Below are 19,718 nucleotides of genomic sequence, written 5' to 3' on the forward strand. Positions count from 1 at the left end.
GCTCTGCAAGGATTTCACTAAAGATATTTGACTTTATCCAATGCCTTATTGCAGGCATGAATATTCTGATGGACATGCAAAGCTCTTCAACCCTGAAGAGCTTCCCCATTCATTACAGTAGAAGGAACAATCCTGCACATGCCAAGAGATGGGGAAAATATTTGCCTCTACCAAAGTGGATGGTGAATCCTGCTTGCAGAGGAGTTCAGGATGTGGGCCAAGGCAGCTGTGGGTATCTTTATGTTTTTCACCACATTTGAGAATAGAGTCTACAAGGGAGTGGAAAAAGGGCCTTTTCGGTGGTGGCACCCCAGCTTTCGAATGCTCTCCCCAAATAGGCTCACCTGTCTACCAACACCTCTTTATTTCCCCAAGCTTTGTATCCTTCATTGAGCTGTTTAGCTTTTCAAAATCTGGTTTTTCCCCTCTGAATACCACAGAATATGGCTAATGCACAAGCACCCATGCTTTCCAAAGATGAAAGAGAGCTGAGAGTAAAGTGACAGAAGAACAAGCCACAGAGGACAAATGAGCAAGCACAACCACTTGCAAAGTCCATTAATTGACTGGCATGTGTGGGATTCCAAACAATCTGAGGAACAGTTGCACATGTGCAACTACAGACTATAATTAAAGTTCTGTAATTGAACTATAAAATAAACAATGCAAGGATACAAAATGGGCAGTCATTTTTAAAATCCTGACTATGATACATAAATAATTTGAGAGGAAATATGAGCAAAGGAAGGGGGGAAAGCAATGACATGCAAAGAAAAAGGAATCTTTCAAAATCTTCGGTGAACAGATGGGAAAGATTCTTTACAGAGAACCAAATTAGCAGCTGCCACATCAGTGCAACTTTACATGATCTTGAAAGGGTTTTTGCGTGAACTTTAGGTCTGGCAGCTGCTTTTGAACAATGGCACAGATTTCTCTTTTAACACTTACATAAAATCATATACTTATTTGAGCTTACAGACCTCAGAGAGCTCTTTAATCATTATATACAATGACAAACATTTAGACTGATGTGTGCCTCCAGAGAGCTAATGCAGTTTTCATGATAGCAGATCAACAAACATCAACATGACTTCAAAGTTAAGGCAATTTCCAGAAGAGTGACAAAATTAAGGGTCTCTCCTATTTTCTAGAACCAGTTACCACCTTTCTCAAAATTGTCTATGACTGATTTGACCCTTCCTTGAAATTTACAGTTCAATACAATCTAGTAGCTGCTGTTCTCTAAGGACCCAGAGTGTATGTGCATAGTATAGCAGTATGACTTTGCACGTGAAGCTTAGGCAGTAGGAAAGCCATTCATGTCCCCATCATTCTTGCTGGTGGTTACCTATACTACATGTGCCTGAAGCAAGGACAGCCATTTTACTGTGTATTTCTTTCCCAGGTGGCATGAAGGCCAATATGAACTGGAAAACAGAGTGAACAAAAAACCAACAACTGAGTCCAATTAATCCAGAACCAATGACCGCTTGTTAAAAGGGATACCATTTCCTGCCTGTTCAGTGGCAACTAGAAAGATTATAGAGTGAACGCACCAATTCCAGAGAAGGAAGCATGTCTCGGTATAGCCAGAAAGAAGCTATCTACAAAATACTATGTTGGCCCAATAATCTTCACCATGACTGCCTTTAGCACAGTTTACAGTTGAACCAAAATATATGTTCTTTGGCTCTCCAGCAAACAGCTTCCTTCTGAATCCATCTGAAGTGAGGAAGTTGGCAATGGGTGCTTCCAGCATGTGTCTGAATACTCTATTGAAGCCTTAGATTAGCAGTACCCGGAGGTCCAGCGGTCCGCCAACCCCGTGGCCAGAGGGGAAAAACAATTCCAGAGACTTCTTGGTCAGAGAAAAGAGATTTATTGCAAATCTGTGCACAGAGACAGTCAGCAGAATATAGTTTCTGAAATCTGACTGTGTTGTTACCATGTTCAGCAAGCATTTTTATACCTGAAAGCATTCACCCTCCTCCCATACCTCCCCCCCAATATTTGCTGGCTAAGGCTGCTAGCTAAGCACTTCCTCTGCTGGTTAAGCATTTTCTCTGCTCAGTAAGCACCCCCTCCCACCTTCTTGTACACGTGTCTTTCTTTTGCTAGCTAAGCATTCCCTTCGTATCTCTTCTTATCTTGCATTACTTAAAGCAGAAGCAAAGCAGGAAACATCTTGCTAGTGGTTTTTAGTTGACAGCAGTTTTTGGCTAGGCAGGAAACGACCTTCTGACCTGTAGCTAGCATCAGCAGTTTCAGATAGCTGGTTAGACAGAAAACGGCCTCCTGACCTGTCTGATTTAGGCTTTGCAAATAACTGCATTTTTGAGTTTGAGCTTGTGTAGCCATCCTAGCAGAGTGCCGGAATTTACTATGTGTAGATAATATTAATGATTAACCGTTCCCCTCTCCCTTCACTCCCTCCTCTTCTTCTGAACAACCTAATACTTAGGTTCGTTCTGGGGTATGGGCCTATACTCCCTCATCACAGCGATGACTGTGGGTCCTAGCTTCCGTGACAGGAGTCTTTGCATCATTTGCTGCAAGCATTGCAATAAGCAGGGGATACAGAGGCAAAGAAGCAAAAGGATTAATAGCGGTCCTGCTAATAATACTATAACATTCCTGAGCCAACTGCCATCAGGGAGCCAGGAATACAACCAACCCCATGCATCACTCCCTGTGGCTTTCAGCGGGTTCCTGGCTATCATTGTTTCCATGTGATCAATGGTGACTGAAATATTATCTAGGACATATCTATTTTATTGCTGAAGGGCCCACTGATACTCGTGCTCTATCAGCTGCCTTGCTTTTTGGGAGGTTGTGTCCCACCTCTCTGAGGAGGAGCTTATTATCTTAACCAATTTTCCCACCTGTCCTTGTGGATGCTTAATACTCTCATGATTTCCTCCCAACATACTGTATCCGAAAGGGGCTTCTCCCTCTACATATATTAACATATACCCACAGGAATATATATATCCACCCTTGCAGAGGCCTGACACACGGAGTGACCATATCAAAGAGTCCTGGCCCCAATATCAAAAGTCCTGGCGGTGCCTCAGAATTTGCTGGAAAAAAGTCTCTACGTTGGGGACGCTGCCCGCGGGCGTCCCTCCCATCCACTTGTCCAGTCGTCTGGCGCTCTTCTGGAGATGGTTAGCTTCAGAGGATCATCAGGATTTGGTGTAACTGTCCAATCTAAAATAGCCTTCTTCACTTAAGTGTGGTGGACCCAAGGGGTGAGGTAACAGCAGTGGGCCTGGGTCCACCTGTTAAGAAAGAGACAAAATCTCGGGAGAATTACTGCACATAATTATTAAACTGCACATTTTGACTAGCATGGGGGGGGTTATTGCAAAACTGAGTGGACAAAGGCTGGTCCATTGTCAGATCCTATTGACCTAGGTAGTCCATAGCGGGGAATGATCTCCCTAAGCAGGCACCTGGTTACTTCAAATGCCTTTTCAGTTCTGGTGGGCCAGGCTTCAACCCATTCTGTATACGTGCAGATCGCCACGAACAGGTAGCGGTATGGTCCACAACGGGGCAATTCAGTGAAATCCACAACAAGGTCTTCCATGGGTGCAGTTCCACTATGCTGAATCCCCGGGGGAGCCAAGGGTCCGGTTCTAGGATTATTCTTTTGACACAGCAGGCATTTCCTGGAGATCTGGGCTGCCAGTTGGTAGAGGTGGGCTATGTAGAAGCATTTTTCCAGCTGCTTGGTTGTAGCATCGGGTCCTATGTGGGTTGAATCATGGTACCTCTGAATAATCTGCCGAGAAAGGGACTCTGGAATCCATATTCTGTCATCATGAGTAAGGTAACATCCTTCTTTGGACATAGTCAGCCCCTGGGCATCTGCAGTGTCCCTTTCCATTTTGGTGTATATTGGCTTATCAGCGGTGTTCAAGATCCTTCCAGGGACCAGTGCTCCAATAACTGACGCGGGAGCTGGTTCTCGGGCTGCTTCCTTGGCCACCCTGTCTGCTAGTCGGTTTCCTCTGGCCACTTCTCCTAGTCCAGTTTTGTGTCCATAACAATGGATAACTGCCACTGCCTTGGGCTCCCATACAGCATCCAGAAAGTTCAATAAGGCTTGTGGGTGGGCCACCTGGTTTCCTCTGGAGGTAAGCAAACCTCTTTCCTTCCATAAGGCTCCATGGGCATGTAAAGTCAGAAAGGCATACTTAGAGTATAAATGTTTATCTTCTGTCCCTTTGCTAGGGTCAGGGCTCTGGTGAGCGCTGTTATTTATGCCAGCCGGGCCGACGTTCCAGGCGGGAGTGGCTGCGCTTCAATCACTTGGTCTTCCAAGGCTACTACTGCATAGCCTGCCTTCCGCTGTCCAGCCTTAACAAAGCTGCTTCCATCCACAAACCATGAAGGCCAGTGGGGGTTTGCTTCATCTTTGAGGTCAGGCCTGCTAAAATATTCTTCATCATCTTTGCTTGGGAGAGGAAATAGGTACCCTTCATGTCAAGCAGAGCTGGGACTGCATGCGGGGTCACACAAACAGTGTCTTGGCCAAAAGTAAATTTGTCTGCTTTGTTCAGTAGGGTGGCTACTGCCACAACTGCTCTCATGCACGGCGGTAAGCCTTGTTCTGTAGGCATCAGGCGCTCAGATAGGTATGCCACTGGCTGTTGCCAGCTTCCCAATTTTGGCACAAAACGCCTTTCGCTGTCCCTTGGTCCTCATCCACGAATAGAGTAAAGGGTTTCTCAGGGTTTGGGATGCCAAGCGCTGGGGCTTGCTGTAGTGCCCTCTTCAAATCCACGAAGGCTTGCTGTTGTTCTGTGTTTCAAACAAAGGGGTCTCTCTCAGTTCCTCTGGTTGACTCATGTAGAGGCTTGGCAATGATGCTGTAATTAAATATCCATATCCTACAAAATCCTGCAGACCCCAGAAAGCCACGGAGTTCTCTGCAGTTCTTTGGCTCTGGTATCAGGATAATAGCCTGCTTCCTTTCTTCACTGGTAACAAAAGGGTGTTTCACTGTGATTGGCATTGCCTCAAGATTCTATGTTGGAGCAGTCGCTCTAGATGCACCTACACTCCTTCAGTCGCCCTTCGTGGGATGGGATACTTATTTACTGCAACAGGATTGACAAATGGCTTGGGCTTCACAATTATTGGTGGGATATTCTTTGCCATTCCTGGGGGGTTCACTTGTTCCAGAATACTGGCGGGGATGGGTCCCTCCTCTTCTTTTACCATCATGAGGTGCCAGTACTCCCTCAGGGGTGCCTCCACAACCAGTTCCCCAAGTGACATAGTGGACAATGTGGCTTCTCCCGATGGCTTAAAAGTAATTTGGGCTTGCAACTTTACCAACAAATCTCTTCCTAATAATAGAATAGGGCATTCTCTCTTCCAGTGCCCTTCCTGTCGGCAGATGGCGCACTGATTCCTTCCAAGACGGCTTCGCCCTCCTCCCCGGGCACTTCCTCTTTCCTGAGGGGTGGGTGTGGTAGCCTGTAATGCCGTCAACTTCCTTGTTTGATACTTCTCCTTTTTTTTTTTTTTTTTTTCCTCTGGGCTTCCTCATCTCTCTGATTGTAAGTGGTTTGAGCTAACTTCAACATCTATTCCAGCCCATGGCCGATGCACCCCTCATGCTTCTGGATTTTTTCTTTTGGCGAATATTGGACGCTGCCTGAGCTACAAAGGCAGCCTTTATAATGGGGCGTTGGCAATATCATCTGGGTTCTCCTCAAAGGTAGGGTTCTAATTTCTCCAATTGCACACATCAGCACTTGAAAAAGGCACATGTTGGACTGTATAAGTGCGTGGTGGTGCTTCCCCACCCTGTCCTGGGGGGCTGGTGGGTCATACACTCTGCATAGAGGCATCATTGCAGTCCCACCCTTTTTCTGTGCCTTATGGGACTTATAGAGGGACGCACTGGTTGCTGCTTCTATCCATTTCTCCTGCCATTTCTTCCCTTGTGTTGGGGAACATCCTGCTGCTGCCAACAAATGGGAACTAACATCCACTTCTTTCACATAGGGTTGTACATACTGTTGCAATCTCAATGTCTGATACTGTGTCCACATTTTTCCTTTCTTTGCTAACTCAATTAGTCCCTTCATAAACTCCTCATCATCCTCTTCCTCTTTGCTCTCTAATTCATCAACCTTGGAGGGTTCAGGCTGAGGGCCGGCTCCTCCCTGGTCCTGGGGCCCTGGGCCTGGGGGATTCGCTAGAGGGGCAGCTGGTGGAGCATAGGGTGGCGGCGGTTTAATGACTTCCCCCCTCCTCATCTTCTGGGTCTGGTATCACCGGGGGCTTTTCTGCCTTCCCTGCCGGTCGAACTGTACAGATTGTATTTCGTGGGGCGTCGCCTTGGCAGGCTTTCAACCACGGTGGATTCTTTTCTACATTGGTTTTCCAAGTAGAAATATAAGGGATCTGGTCTGGGTGGACGTTCAAGATATTTTGATATAGTGGGCTGATTAGTTGCAAATCAAAGCTCCCCTCCGAGGGCCAGTTAGTTTGTTGGGGCCAATCAACTTCACACAATGTCCTCATCCTCTGTCTTCTCAATTTGAACCCCCAATCATCATGCTTTGTGGCCGCTTTCCAGTTCTTTAAAAAACATTCCAGAGGACTACATTAGCTTGCCCCAGACCCCTTTTTTTTTTTTTTTTTTTCAGATACCCCGCACCTAATGGGCTGTAAATTCTTTCACACTCCACGCACTACAGATTGTGACCTGCCGAGGTCGCCCTGGCAGAAAATGCACAACCCTGCAATCGCTCGGCCAAGGGGAACGCTAGGCCCCGACCCACACTTGACAACAATTCAGTCACTGGGGTATCCGACATGCAACATATAACATACAAATCACACCATTATAATTTCAACATGCAACACACAAAACACACCAATACAATTTCCCCTCTGTTTCCCTTTTACCCAACCTTACTGGCGGCACTCTACTGCTCACAGCCAGGGGAAGCTGATCAGGCTTCCTACCACGCCCTTTCCCTTGGGCTTACCTGTTCCGCTGCGGACCCCTCCTTCGGCCGTCCTCTTTTCTCTCCCGACTGGGTGTCTCGGCTCAGGCACAGCGTGGCGATCTCCCCCTACAAACTGGCAGGGTGCGCGCTGGAGATTGCGAGCCCTGGTCCTGGTTGCTCACCCGGTCGAGTCTGGCCCCTCGGTCCACCTTTCGTGGGGTGGGGACCCATCCCGGACGAGCCCCCAAAACTGAAGCCTTAGATTAGCAGTACCCGGAGGTCCAGCGGTCCGCCAACCCCGTGGCCAGAGGGGAAAAACAATTCCAGAGACTTCTTGGTCAGAGAAAAGAGATTTATTGCAAATCTGTGCACAGAGACAGTCAGCAGAATATAGTTTCTGAAATCTGACTGTGTTGTTACCATGTTCAGCAAGCATTTTTATACCTGAAAGCATTCACCCTCCTCCCATACCTCCCCCCCAATATTTGCTGGCTAAGGCTGCTAGCTAAGCACTTCCTCTGCTGGTTAAGCATTTTCTCTGCTCAGTAAGCACCCCCTCCCACCTTCTTGTACACGTGTCTTTCTTTTGCTAGCTAAGCATTCCCTTCGTATCTCTTCTTATCTTGCATTACTTAAAGCAGAAGCAAAGCAGGAAACATCTTGCTAGTGGTTTTTAGTTGACAGCAGTTTTTGGCTAGGCAGGAAACGACCTTCTGACCTGTAGCTAGCATCAGCAGTTTCAGATAGCTGGTTAGACAGAAAACGGCCTCCTGACCTGTCTGATTTAGGCTTTGCAAATAACTGCATTTTTGAGTTTGAGCTTGTGTAGCCATCCTAGCAGAGTGCCGGAATTTACTATGTGTAGATAATATTAATGATTAACCGTTCCCCTCTCCCTTCACTATAAGCACCCATTGTCATTGTCTCTTAAGTGCAATGGTGAAGGGATATCTTCTGTACAGAATGTTCTTCACTGGTAGTAAGTGAAGAGCAGGTCTCAGTTATCAGAGAAGCTTCTTCAAGGAAAACCTACAAGACTTGAATACTGCTGGAGTCAGAATCACAGGGGCTTTGAAGACATCCATATATATATCAGGGCTCAGCAAACTTTTTTCAGCAGGGGGCCAGTCCACTGTCCCTCAGACTTTGTGCGGGGCTGGACTATATTATGAAAAAAATATATGAATGAATTCCTATGCCCCACAAATAACCCAGAGGTGCATTTTAAATAAAAGCACACATTCTACTTATGTAAAAACATCAGGCAGGCCCCACAAATAACCCAGAGATGCCTTTTAAATAAAAGCACACATTCTACTCATATAAAAACATGCTGATTCCTGGACCATCCATGGGCCAGATTTAGAAAGCAACTGGGCTGGATCCAGCCCCTAGGCCTTAGTTTGCCTACCCATTATATATATGGTCCGGGAATGTGTATGAGATCACCAGCAGTAGCCACCCACAAAGAGCTTGAGCACTGCATGGGTGATGGACTGAAGCTAAACTCTTATAAACGAAAAAACCCACCTTTCTCCTTTTGTAATTGAGGTAAGTCCAAGATGGCTTCTGAAAGCAAACCCTGAATCCAAGATGTGTCAGAACAGTGAGGTCAGGGTTATGCCATTATTTATCCTGTTCTTCCTTTCTTATCAAATAGTCCACAGCTAAATCCACCTATCAGTGGCAATAAAATTCATTTCAAAATACTGTGTTTCAAAATCTGCTTCCATAATAACTTTATTAAATGTATTCCTTATTTATACTTAACTATGCAAGTTTGTATTTACTTATTTTAAAAACTTATATCTTGCCTCCTTTCTGACGAACTCATAGTGGCTAAGAAGTCAGAAAACAAAAGCATTATTTCAAACTATAAAGCAATACTTCCCCCCCCCTTTAAATTTCATCATGAAAACCAATAAAACCACACATCCACAGTAGCAGACAAAAAGAAAACACAACCAGCCTCACATATACGTTTGAAACCATTCCCCAGTAACCACTCTCCCTCATACAGAGCTAAACACATCCATTGCATCTTGTTTTCAGTCAATATACAAGCAACAAAGTGAAAGCAAACCTATTTTTTGATAGCAAAACCAACTCCCTTATCTAGGAAAAAATCCTGTGACTCAGCTATACATCTGCAAATAAAACGCTTTGAATGTATTGTAAAATGCAATATACAATTGTGACATTAGATGGGGACTGTGGGCTAGAACAAATTTAATGCATTTTCATAGTGATTTTTTTAAAAAAAAGCATATTTACAACCTTTTTAACATGTGTGTAGATTACACCCTGCTCTCTTTACTTAGTTTAAATAGATTTTTCCAATAATTTGACAAAACCGCCTGTAGTAGATTGCCTGAGAATAGCCCAAGAACTTGTTTTGCCATGCTATGCCATCAAAAGTATCATTATGTGGACTGTTCATAGCACCTCAGGTATATATGTGTGTTTTATGATGGTACTGAAGAAGACTGGATACTTATCTGTCTTAACCTTATCTTTCTGAGATTTGGCAAGTTTCAGTTTATATCCAATTCTGGCAGAAAAGAAAAAATAGAGAGCTTTTCTTTAAAGAAAATCAATTTTAAAAGTTTGCTGCCCAAAAGACCCTGCCTGAAATTTGGCATCCTTATACTTCTAATGGAGACATCCACCCTTGTGAAAATGTGTTGCCATTTTTAAATAGCGGGGACAAAATAGAGCTTCAGATTTAAGAGATCAGATCTGGAACCAAATAACAAATAGAATCAAAATGACACAGAGAGAAACTGCAACTGATCAGCTGCTTCCACACACTACAGATACAAGAGGAATAAGGTAGTTGCTGCACATTCCTAATATGTACTGTGCAAGATTCCTGATCATGAATATTTTTCAAAGGCTGGAACACACTTTTCAGTTGCCGTGTGCAGCTGCTGCTGAGAATGGTCTCCCCATGGCAACTGATTCTTATCTGGCCTGTGACATTTAGAATTACTTACCATGTGGAGATCAACCCACACATGTGCATACTCAGTAGGCACTAGAATACGCATATTCGGTAGACACTGGAATGACAGGGAGGCTGACAATATGATGGCCAGCCTGATTATGGAATAACCTCCAACATTATAAGCAAGAAGAGATCAAGCACCACAGGGAGGAGGGTTTTGCTGCCATCCCTCTGACAAGCTACATTTTCTCTAGCCTTTAGAACTAAAAGGTTCATGCTATGTCCAACACTAACCTAAATTATTCATTACTGGAGGCTTAGGTTTTTATTTCTGCATTTAAAACAACACTACTCATAATCTGCACCATCAGTCCTTCTGATATAAGGATACCTTTGCCGTCAATTAAGAAAATCTATTGGACCTTGTTAGGCAGCAAGGTAAAATAATTAGCATTAAGAATGCTCCCGAGACTGTCAAACGGTGCCTTTGATGAACGCAGCTCATTGTCTACCAAAGGAAATCCCCAAGGTGAAATAAAACACCACACAGATCTAATGCGGATGTTTTTATTGGCTGAAGGGAGCCTATAATGCATATAAAATTAAATGCTGTTGCCTCTTCAGGGACATAATTTGTATAGGTGCCTTAAAAGCAAATCCAAAGAATTACGTTTTATGAGCTTACATGCTGCTGTGCAGGAAAATAGATGCTTTAGATTTGGTGCAATGAATGCCAGGCCAGTGCAATGCCATAAGCCGCAGTAATGTGTTAACATCACAAAACCACAAACAGCCTCAAAGAATAAGAAACATCAAACATTGATCACATCTAGGGATGGATCCACGATGAATAATAATGAGAAATTATCAAATGCCAATAAATGTAACCTTTAGACTAGGCATGATTACATTATAAATGTGCCTGCAGCAACTAAAAACAACATCATGAAACCAGACCAGGTGGTTGTGGAATGTGATCATCAATCACTCCACGTTCATAAGATGCAAGACATGTCTTAGCCAGGTGCTGAATGAAGCTGGGGCTAGAGCCCTTCTGGCCTTGATGAGAGCATGTTCACTAGACATCTTCTGTCAAATTTCTGAACAAACGTATGCAGTGAAAGAAATAAAAGAAACCATACCTCCAGTAGTCAGTTTTCCATTGTCACTTGTTGCGTGTTTAGGAGATGAAAATGGTGTGCAGTTCTCAGTGCAGAATGTCACTTGTGATGTTTCATTCTTGGCTGTTCTGAAATGCAACCAAATGTAACAATTAATGCTGCTAGCCTATAAGCAACGTCGAAACCAGCAATCTATCCAACTTGTCTCATTCAGCCTTAAATGGCACTTCAACAGTGAGGAATTTTTACGGCAGTACTTCCACATACAGCAACTTCATTTGACCTGGGAAAGGGGGTGGGGAGTTAAATGTTGATAGTGTTGCATAATGTAATTGTCCTTAGGCTTAAATCCAGCGTGGTTCTTTTTTCTTGATTGGAGGAAAGCAAATTGTCACCACGCAAACAGGCCCAAACAAATTGCACCTGCCTAGGAAGATTTAAGCACCAATAGCGTGGGAAGCATAAGTGAAATCTGAATGCAAGGTGAACCATATTCTAAAAGGAGTATGGGAAGAGCTCTGGAGAAGACAAGCATTCTGCAGGTGCTGATTCTAAAACTTCTGCTGTAAGCAGCTAAAGAAAGGTGTTTAATAGGATCAAGTTAAAAATCAATTCAAATGTGCTGCGGAACGAAACGGAAGAAGAGCAAGTGTATTGTTGTCCAAACATGAGTTTTTACAACACTTGTGCTATCAAGGTATGTTATTTATTTTGTATTGTTTTGGTAGCATTCTGGAGCCCAAAGGGCTACAACTGACGTACTGCTGTTTACCTGTTCTAATCACTTACTTTTAATTCCTAAAAAGGCACCTGTATATCATCTCTTCCTTTCTCTGCTAATAACAGTTAAGGACCAATGCATAGCAATAATCACCTAGAGAAAATATTAATGCATCACGATCCTTGAATATAAGTGGCAGTGAAACTGAACTTCTGTAGTTCACCAATACAGTCATACCTTGGGTTACAGACGCTTCAGGTTGTGTGATTTTGGGTTGCACACAGCGCAGAACCCCAAAGTACCAGACCGGGTTAATTCCGGGTTTCAGCGCTCGCGCATGCGCAGAACTGCTAAATCACACTTTGCGCATGTGCAGAAGCACCGAATCACGACCTGCGCGTGCACAGACGTGGCACTGTGGGTTGTGAACACTGCGGGTTGCGAATGTGCCTCCCACACGGATCACGTTCGGAACCCGAGTGTCCACTGTAGTATAAATCAGGTCAAAAGCATATGCATTACCAGAGATACAGCATCAGCATATCTGGCCCATTTATTTTTGTGTTAACTAGCCTGCATAAGTTACTCATGTTTTCAGATCTCAGAAAAGACTGATCCCATAAATTTAGAGATAAACTAGTCATGCAGATACCTGACATTCCCTCTTGCTGCTGAAAATCAACACTGAAAGTTGTGAATGGGAGTACAAGAGGAGTGGGATAGTGTGCCTTTAAACTGTTCCTACTAAAACCTCCCCCCCCCAAAAAAAACACAAACTGGCATGGGGCTTCCATACCATTTCTTCTGCAGAGAGGGGGGGGAAACCTCATCTAGTGCAAGATGATTTTGAGGGGACAAATGTGGAAAGGGAAAGACCTAAGCAGCCTCTTTCCCCGTCATTCCTCTGCTCAACATAAGGCTCATCTAGTCTTCCTTTTGTGCTGCATTTCTAGACAAAGATCTGGGCTTTAAAGCTCCATGTCTGAGAGGTTTTGTTTTTGTTGTTTCCCTGGGAAAACCCACATTTTACCACTGTATCAGAGCAAATGGCAATAAGGTTCTTTGCAGAAGTGTTTCCCCCATCAACTTCTCCTCTGCTATAAAAAGATACCACTCATCTGCCTCCCATACACAATGAGTTAAGAAAGTGTTACAAATACCCAAACAATTCCGGTATATGTCCCTGTAATCAACTACTGCACAAGGTTGCAGAATTATAACATGCTATTTCAGAATTCTTTTTTCCAAAGCGTTCAGATTTTCGTATTAAATCCCACAATAATGTACTGCAAAATCACATTCTGTCTCCTTGCTGCTGTACTCACACAGTCATATTTCTCTACACCCACATACCTCTTTACCTTAAAAACACACATATTCAGTTTTTCTTCTCTATAATTAATATGACCAGAATAGCTCTTTAAACCATAGTCAGGCAATTACTTATTCTGCTAGCCAACTGAATTTAAACTCTGTTGGTCAGCATGACTCACAGCACAAACTTGCATCCTTTAATACTATAATTTACTTACACCCATTTGAATATCCTTAAAGTCAACAACAGAGTATTATGGTTCACGTAATTATTAGGCTACTATTTTTACACCGACAATAATTATTCTTTCGCATCATCCCTTTGCCACAATGCGCACACACAACCTTTGTCTGAAAGTGCTTCACAATTCATATAAAAGTCATTCAATATGCAACTCAGAAGAAAATTAATTAATAAAACCATTCTAACCCTCTTCTGCCATTAAAATAAATTTTACCCATGTAACAGCAATTGACATGTCTCTGGTTTGTCACACATCAATGGAAGAAAAGGGCTTAGTGACAGTTGGGTGCAGCCAAATATGCTTTACTCAGAGTAGACCCATTGATATTAATGGATGTAAGTTAGTCATGTCAACTACCTTTAATGGGTTTACTTTATTTGTGCAAAACAAAGAGGGTCCAGTGGAGCAATACTGATATGGCAACTTTATTTAAACTTCATTTCATGGATAGCTGTTGGTAGAGCCATAGTTCAGCTTGTTGGTTGCCACTTCCGAGTGATTTCAATGAGAAAATGAAACAGCATGTTGATTCCTCAGCCAGGAAGTATACAAACTTTTAATAATGTACCTTCTTTCTGTGAGCACGGATATTTCTCTCTGTAGCCTTTTGGAACTGTCATACAGAGTTAACAATTGGTTAATCTCCTCAAGTAAGGTGACATGCCATATTCAAAGTATTATAAAATTCTCCAGTGCACTTTTTGGACAGAAGAGCAAGGAGAGGGCCTCAGAGACTGGGAGAGGAAGTGAATGAGCAGCCACGAGCCCAAAGTCCTCTCCAGTCTCTTCCTGGGGTGAATCCCAGGGAAAGTAACAAGAATTCCTCATGTTACAGAATGGGTTTGTTATTCACGACTTTCATCCTAGAGCTGAAAGCTTCCTTTCAATTATGGCTGAAAGGTAAAGTTGAACTGATCAACAAACTGCGTTAGGATTTATTATTCTTTTTTCAGTTTAAAAGTTGGTTGGAAAAAACAAGCCAGAGAGTTAGGGGTAAAAAAAATAAAACACATGGCAAAAATAACCCAACAACAAAATGGTGCATGGGCAATGCAATGGATAATCTTAAGTTAGGTTGTGGTATACTGTTTAGGAAGGGTATGGTGGCTGGAAGGAATGGGGGCATAATTGGGATGAGGAGCCCAATGAGTCATATGCAGCAGTCGATGGCGGGGTGGGGCTGCAGCAATCTTTATATTTCTATCTGGCTGGGCTGCTGCAGCAGCAAGATGGATAGGGGAGCAATGGTGAGGTCAGTGTAATGCTAATGTGCCAGCAGGAACACCAGATTGGCTCCACAGGCATGTTTGCATCACACCAACCACACTTTGGTGCCCCTTCCACTCTCCATCCCAGTATACTGCAGTATTCAGCAAGGCAGAGTTCAGCAAACCCTTCTGGTGTAAGCCACTTAACCCATCCATAAGACCACCAAGCATGCATCATCTATCTGTATGAATCATGCTAAGCCAATTCTCAACATTCCAACTTGAAAGGAAATAGCATGGCTCACACTGATTACATGTGCCTCTAAAACTAATTTCCTGTAAGAAAACATTTATGGATTTCATTACCCTAACAAGCTGTTTATCTTCTTCAGGATTGCCAGGAGCAGGTGGATAGACAGTTTTAGCATTTGGGAACATGAAGTGAATGTCCTGGTGTTCTCTTCCAAAAAAAATCATAACATACATCATAGATCAAGTTTTAGTCAGTATGCTCAAATTATGGCAGGCGATTTTTCATTCAATCTATCATTTATTTATTCTAGCATGAGGTCGAATAACATTAATGGGAACTCCTGGAAAATAGTTTTAATTTTATGCTTTGTGATATTTTTAGAATACAAAGTCACAGCAATGTCCAACTGGTCCACTGGTGGTGATGATGATGATGATGATGGTGATAATAATAATAATAATAATTTATATACTCCTCTTCATCAAGAAATCCCAGAGCAGTTCACAGAATAAAATACAAGACAAAACACAAGTAAATAATTAAACCAAAACAACAAAACAATAACCCAATAATTAAACCAAAACAAAACAACAATAAAGAATGGTTGCTTCTTCTGGTTATTTAGATTAACGTTGTATCACAGTTACAAGTAGTCTTGGGAATGTCAGCCTTATTGTCCCCTCTGCAAAAAGACACCATGCAGTTGGGGAATGATATTATGACTCAAAATCTGTGCTGATTTGAGAATAAAAATACTACAAATGAACCAGCACAGATTGAACACAAATGTTGAGACCTTAATCACAAGACTGAACTATTCACATGTTCATCCTAGAAGTCGCTTCCGCCTCACAGCGGGGGCGTGTGGTTCGCTGGCCTCCCGGGCACACTTCCTCCCACCTTGGCGTGGGCGGGACAACGTCCTGCGTCACGGTGAGGTGTCCCAGTCATGTCACAGCACCGAGCACCCAATCAGGAGGCTTGAGGGCATGGCCGGGACGATTTAAACCGCGGTGCGACGCCATTTTGTTCCCTTTTGCCTCACACCGTGGTTCTCCCGCCCTCCCACCCCTTTTTTCAGGTTTCGCTATTGGCCTTGCTTTGAACTTCGTTTGGTCGCCCGTTTTGAAATGGGGGCCAGGTAGGAATTTTTTTCCATTTGGCAGATTGGCATTTGGCCACTTGGTTTTCACCTACCTCTCAGCAATCGTCATAACTTTGTAAGGTTTGGCGGTTAGGCATTGGAATAGAGGTGTGAAGGGGAGGGGAGCTGTGGCCATCACCTGCCCCTCCATGCTCTAGGGTATTCCGTTAAAGGAATTCGGGGGTCTGGATCTTGTCCGAAGCCCACAGAGGGGCTAGGGCCATGCCACGACCCCAGGGAACCCAGGGGATGCTCGAGTCAGTTCACATAGCAGGGCTCTCCCTTTGGGGTTTACCCTTAGCAGACTTCCAGCAAAGCGGGCCAGAAGTCAGATATAGTTTGTTTGGAATGGCCTGAGCCAATACTGCTCACATTCTGTAATCAATAAAGTTGTGGCCTAAATTACGCTCATTAACATTAACCTTAATTACTGTGTCATCTTCTCTTTATTTTGGGGAGTGGGTTTGGGGGGCACTGAGGTGCAATTATCCACTGCTGAGCAATCAAGTGATGCATATGTATGTGTAAATAAGCCCTGAAAGCATTTGTCTCAAACCAACTTTGGGAGAAAGAGTAGAAATTTATAAAATAACTACAAATGCCATGGCTGTCCATGTTTTTATTTTATCCTGCACATGACCTTGAATTACATAACACCACAAATGAAATAAAAATTCTATAGATTGGAACCTGCAAGTCACTACTATGACTATCCATGCTCTTATTATCACCACTCCTACAGCTTTATTCTATCAAAATAATTATAAATGATCACAGCTGGAAAAAATATGCAGGCCAAAAACTATAAACAGCTGTCCCCAAACTGTGGCCTTCCAGACGTTGTTAATATTATAGCACCTATCATCCCTGACCATTGGTCATGCTGGTTGAGGATGATGGAAGTTGCAGGTCAAAACACCTGGAGGTGATCAGTTTGGGAAATACTACCATAAAACATTAAGAGAATATTAAAGCATTAGGCGACATTGTTGCTCCCATAAATTTAGAGTTATAATATTTAAACTAACAATATCATGTCAGTTTATTGCTGATGGTTTATCCTTTCTGTGTATATTGAATGATGGCTGATAGAGACTGTTGAGCATATAATTAAAGTGATCAGCATATGTGATACCTCATTAATTGTAAATATCTACATTTCATCAAGTTTTCTGAATGATTAAAGAATGCTGTCCCTCATCCTGTGCTAATACTGTATTCATTTCCCCATAAACATCTTAGAGCACTTGTCATGTATGACAAGGGACGCGGGTGGCGCTGTGGGTAAAAGCCTCAGCGCCTAGGGCTTGCCGATCGAAAGGTCGGCGGTTCGAATCCCCGTGGCGGGGTGCGCTCCCGCTGCTCGGTCCCAGCGCCTGCCAACCTAGCAGTTCGAAAGCACCCCCGGGTGCAAGTAGATAAATAGGGACCGCTTACTGGCGGGAAGGTAAATGGCGTTTCCGTGTGCTGCGCTGGCTCGCCAGATGCAGCTTTGTCACGCTGGCCACGTGACCCGGAAGTGTCTCCGGACAGCGCTGGCCCCCGGCCTCTTGAGTGAGATGGGCGCACAACCCCAGAGTCTGTCAAGACTGGCCTGTACGGGCAGGGGTACCTTTACCTTTACCTTTACACGTATGAATGACTCAACAGTCTGGTGCAATTGAGTCTGCTTTGTAACCACTTTAGCAGTCAAAGAATAAGGATTTGGTGCTAAATTTACATTACAGGTTACTGTTCATATGAAACAATGATGCTATATGATTAGAACTGAAACATTCATACAGGGTGTGTGTGTGTGTGTGTGTGTGTGTGTGTGTAATATATATTACTAATAGCTACATGACACAGCAATTAATATGTCATTAAGGGCCTTTAATCAAGATATTCTACAACTTATCAAGACAAATAACTCTTGATTAAATATGGTACACACATTGAGCTGTTTCTCAGTCTCCTTCTAAGCTCCACCTTCAGGGGGCAGCCTTGAACCAGGAACTTCCTTCACACTTATCGATGGATTAAGTTGATGTGAGATGTCCTCAGAAACATTTTTGAAAAATTTCAGGTCTTCTGCATTTTCCTTAAGTTATTGACAATTGATTTGTTACTTGAGTAAGAGGGAAGTTGTGTGTGTGTGGCCTCGTTTACACAAAGCACTGTACTATACCATTGCTAAGCATGAATGAGGAAGCATGTTGGTGCGCAAATAAATGGCCATTCTGCCCCACCCCCCTTTTAACAGGCATGCTACCAGAAGCTAAGTTATAGTTTGGCTCAGTGTTCAAACCTGGGCTCATAGTTTGCTTTCTCCAAACTAAAAGCAGTAAGCCCAGAACAAAACTTATTTACAGCTTGTGGTTTGGAGCAAGACAAATCACAAGCCTGGGTTCAGATGCAACACTAAGTCAAACCATGGCTTAGCTCCCAGCAGTATGGTGGCGGTGGCAGTGGCAGCAGCAGCAGCAGCAGCAGCAGCAGCGGAGCAGCGCAGCAGCCAGAATTTCCTAACTATAGTTAAGCCATAGTTTGCAAAGCTACAGCTCGGTTTAGCGATACGTGGAATCCAGACGTACGTTTTTACAGTTCCCTCACCCCTAGGACTAAATAAAATGGACTGCTGTGTTTCAGCTGGAGTTTTGTTTTGCAAACAATCTCAATATATAAAGTAATGTTTTTGCTTTATTGAAAGCAAGATTAAAAAAAAAGATTTTCTTCATTCAATTTCAAAATGACATCTTACAGTATTTTGAAAATAAAATTTTGCTCACTCGCCAAACAATGCTAGTATAATCAATGTGAAAGAGAAATTGTTAATGGATTTGTGCGCACCTAAAAACTCTCCGGGTTCAGACACCATTTGCTGTTTTCAGATCCATTTTATCTAGAATGGTGGTCCTTTGTGCCATTGTCCTGTGGTATATCCCACAGTTGTGGAATCTGTTCTTTATAGATATTTGTAGTTGTTCTTTCCTTTTCAAATTTAAAAAGTGTCTGAAAGCCTTTTTATTCCCTAGGTACTGGTACTTTAAAATATATTACTGATTCCTCTTAGCACATTCTTCTGTTCACTTTAAAAAATGTGTTTTGTGCTTCCCAATCGCTGTAGCGGCAGGAAGTTCCAAAGTACAGACCTTTACAATGTAGGTTTCCCTTGAGAAAAGACTTGTAGCTAAAAAAACAAAACAAAAAAACAAAACCCTTCTATCCAGCAACACCTAGATTGCATTGCAAAGGCTTCATTTTCACAGCCAAACATTTATTTCAACAGTACAGGCATCAGTTCTTCTAGCATACAGAATGAATCAGCTTAGTGGCATACTAAGGCTATGATCCTATGTACACTCATCTGGGAGCAAATCCTATTGAACAGAACTTATAACTGCAACATCCAGAGGTGGAGCTAGCTGCTCTGGCACTCGGAGTGGCACACATGCTGTGCACCTCGGGGCGGGGCTAGTTGCCCACAGGGAGCATCCGCGGGGCGGGCATGGTGATGTCACACCCCCCCCCCGGGATAACACCCGGGGCGGACCGACCCCACCGACCCCCCTTCCTCTGCCACTGGCAACATCTTATGCATTTTCCATGCTCAGAATTGTGAAACAGGCATAGCTCAATTCATTCACATATTTGCATAAAAACTTTTAGGTTTTTTCAAAATACAATACACTGACCTTCAAGTACATAAATGCACCAGTGTAGTATTTTCACCAGCAGGTGGTATTCATATTCCCCCTATAATTTGATAGAGAATTCATGCCCTCTCAATTGGATCATAGTGAAAAACA

The 19,718-nt window shown here is 43.3% G+C and overlaps 1 protein-coding gene across 6 annotated transcripts in view; it reads right to left on the reverse strand.

Annotated features, from left to right (window-relative positions):
• Window positions 1-19,718, reverse strand: part of DLGAP1 (DLG associated protein 1) — a 300,538-nt gene that overhangs the window by 196,528 nt on the left and 84,292 nt on the right. For all 6 annotated transcript variants that reach the window (XM_053396460.1, XM_053396464.1, XM_053396455.1 and 3 more), the window contains one exon: window positions 11,067-11,173. The gene's annotated coding sequence lies outside the window, so the exon portion shown is untranslated. The remainder of the gene's footprint in view (window positions 1-11,066; window positions 11,174-19,718) is intronic.

The sequence above is a fragment of the Podarcis raffonei genome, chromosome 7 (genome assembly GCF_027172205.1).
Source record: "Podarcis raffonei isolate rPodRaf1 chromosome 7, rPodRaf1.pri, whole genome shotgun sequence".
NCBI classification, from domain to species: Eukaryota; Metazoa; Chordata; class Lepidosauria; order Squamata; family Lacertidae; genus Podarcis; species Podarcis raffonei.